The sequence below is a fragment of the Capsicum annuum genome, chromosome 4 (genome assembly GCF_002878395.1).
Source record: "Capsicum annuum cultivar UCD-10X-F1 chromosome 4, UCD10Xv1.1, whole genome shotgun sequence".
Lineage (NCBI taxonomy): Eukaryota > Viridiplantae > Streptophyta > Magnoliopsida > Solanales > Solanaceae > Capsicum > Capsicum annuum.
Genome location: NC_061114.1, coordinates 184,172,764 through 184,176,499, shown reverse-complemented (window position 1 = coordinate 184,176,499; position 3,736 = coordinate 184,172,764).

Genomic DNA, 3,736 nt, shown 5'->3' with positions numbered 1-3,736 from the left:
TACTCGTTCTAAGATCACATAAGGCTTTAGCAAAATCAAGCGACCCAATAGTACAAGAGATCGTGAATGCTCTCGGGTCTTCTTTCTTTTGTACCAAGGATCTTGTCGAAATGGCACCACAAAGATGAATATTATCCACCAATTCATAGCTAACTATTCTCTTCTTTTTCAAAAGGTCCTTCATGAACTTAGCATATTCGAGCATCTATTCTAGTGCCTCCCCCAAAAGAATATTCACTATTAGCTGCTTTAGTATTCCCATAAATTTGTTGAACTTTGTGTCATCAGCATTCTTTTTTAATCAATGGAGGAAGGGTGGCGGTGGTTTTGGGAGAGTAGTAACTACTGCCTCCTTCTCCTTTTCCTTTTCTTTTCCTAACTCATAAACCTACTGATGGTTAGATGTACCCACATTACCATCCAACTTCTCAAACTCCACTGGATGGGTTTAATCATCTTCTACATTTTCTTTAATCACATCATTAATCACAGCTTTGCCCACAGAGAGGACAAATAATACTCTACCACTACGAGTGGTAACAAATTCTTTTGAACTTAGGAAATCCATATACTTAACCAGATCTTATCTCGAGTTAATTAAGCTTGCTACAACATTAATCATTAGATGGAAGTTTAATGTTTCTAAATCCTCGTTGATAATTCACTTCCTACTAAATTGATATCTTACTTCAAGCAAACCAAATATCAGGTCTAATATATTGTTTTCAACCAATAGACAACATACACAACAGAAAAATTATCAAGGAGTTCTTAATGCCTTGAGATTATTAATCAACAACTGAATTCATATGACCAAACTCATAGATCCCACAACTTGAGTTAAGAGAATTAGGTCCTCATAATATAGAAAGAAACAACATATGTTGAATTCATAATTCAATAGTAGTTAACGTACAAACGACGAAAATATATGATCATTCTTCCTTCTAAATCACAAGAGATTTCTCAAAACCATAATAATAATCCCAAGAACTTAATTCAAAAATTCAGAGAAAAATATCAAAAAGCGGCTGTTTGGAATAAGTTCAAGATGCCTCGAACCCTAAGATATTTTACTTAAATACTCAAGAGATAATTTTAGATTCAAATTTCAAATCTCAAAAAATTCGCTCCATAGCTGACGACATAGGCTGACGGCTTATCGTGAGGTTGATGACTTATCATACTGTTGATGACTTATCATACTAAGTTGTCAACTTTTATCTATAATTCCTGCTCACTGTTTGTGTGTGAAGACCTGGGTTGACGTCCTATCACACAGTTGATGACCTATCAGACCATTTCATCAACTCTTCCCTTCAGCTCTTTCACACTGTCTTTTGCTGAAGATCCCTTTTGATGACTTATCAGATGGTTAAAGACTTATTAGATAGGTCGTCAACTGAAATCTTTCTATCTGCATTATCAAAATTCATCCTTCTTGATTCATTATCATTGGTTTTCCATACATCTTGACTTACCTGTAATATCACATAGAATCTAATAAAAAAAACAAAAATTACGCCAGAACTTACAATTATTTTGTATTAAAAGCCTTAAATGTGCTAGCACAAAGCTCGCACATCAATGACAACCCCCTACAGTATGACTACATTTCTCCTAAAGATGGAAATCTCTTCCATGAATATGACAGTACTCTTAAGGAAAAGGAATGTGATGTTTTCAAAAGCAATTATCAATTGGGCGATGATAACTTTGATTAGCTTGACTATTAAAGAAACCCAATTAGTGATAGTTCCTATGAAAATGCTTGTGGTTGTGATCTTTTATATGAAACCCCACCTTTTTTGATAAGTATGAAAATGAATTATTTGATTCTTACAATGACTTGAGTAATGATTCCTTTGACGTTAGTGGTGGTAGGTGTCTACTTGAGGATTCTTCCCTTGAAAGAGAAAGTATCCATTTTTTTAGAACTGTTTCTTCTTCTACTTTGTGTGCTCCTATTGTTGAGAAAACTTATGGTGATGATCTTAAATATAATAGTGAGTATATACATGAGGACATATTGGTTGAAGTTAACTTGAGTGATATCTTTCTCTACTCTTCATTTGCTTTTGATGATGCCACATACCCTCCTGTAGGCTTCCTCCATACATTTTTTACTCCTTATTTCCATTCATAGTAAAAAAAAAATACACACACAACTACATCTACACACATAATATCTAATTAAAAAGGCACTCACTCATACTGACTGGAATAGAGACCATACACACACAACATAGAATTTACACACATACACACTCTACATAGAAGCTCTATACACATAAAAATATGCACACACACACTAATAGATAGGGATTCATGCAGGCTCTCACTGGAAAATGCACACACATGCACACAATAAGGGGAATCGAGAGAAGAAATAGGGGAGAAAGTCGATAGAGAGGTGAACTATAAATTGCCGAGGTTGCTGGAGTTCCGGCGACGCAAAAATAGTGGTTTTGAGCTCCGCCATCATTAAACCCATCAGGAAACATCGCCAACGATAGATCAGTGACCAATTCTGATGACCAACACCTCAAAAATAGTGAAAACCAGCATCCCAATCAACAAAATTCAACCCATTTTAGTCTATTGAGATGGAACTCCACCAAAAACTGACCAAAACAGTAAAAGGGTCAATAGGATCAAGTGGATAGATCATATTGTTCGACTTTGGGGATCGTCGTTTGAGGTTCAACTAAAGGCTGTCAGATCCATTTTTGTTCCTCAATTACATAATTTGGTATAATACACGTACTCTTTTAGTATAGGTTTATATTTTGGTATCTTTTAATTTGGGTCTGTAATAAATTGGATTGTACATTATTTTTTTAGACTTGTTTTGTTTGGCTCATTTGTTTTGTGTGTTTTATATGGTTTATTCACTTTATAGCGTCATACTAGCTGATATACTCTACAAAGTAACCATGATTGAACCATGGGATTGAGGAATGCCTAACACCTTCCCTTCGGTCAACAAAATTTCTTAACGAGAATCTCTGTTCGTGGATCAGGTTTTAGAGTCAAACCATTTTGAAAAAGGATTTGCAAAGGTAACTTGGCACACCCGATTTATGACAAGTGGCGACTCTGAAATTAAAAGTAAAAGAATCTTTTTAAAATAAACTTTATTTTTTATCACTTAATAATAAAAACCCTTTCAAACTTAAAATCATCTTTTTTTGGTGAAAAGAGGGTGTGATAGCAGCAAAAGCCTTCAAACATCAATGATAATGATGAAAACAAGGATATAATTTTTGTTAAGAGTGATCCATCAAAATTAGCACCAAGGCATTTGTAGAGAAAGAGGGAAACAAGTCTACAAGACTGATAAAAGCATCATTTTGCAACTTCAAAATATCATTTTCCTTTACCCCCCTTTATAAGTAGCTTCTATTTTGTAATCTGAGAATATTTTTCTCCCTTTATGAGTAGCTACAATTTTGTAACTTAGTACCACTCTTATTGTCCTTCTATATAAGAATCTATTGTTTCACAATCCCTTTTAGACACAATTACGAATACGTTGGACCTGATTCCTGTTAGCAATGGGATATGTAGGTGCCTATTCTGGGTTCAGTCACAAGATTATAAAAATTTATTTTTTCCCATAACCCAAAACTAGGACAGCTCTGCCGATGGCCTATTACCCTTTTTGCAAAGAAGATATCTGAGATCACGAGCCACATTCGCATCATCAAATCGCAGGATGCCATAACTACAAAAA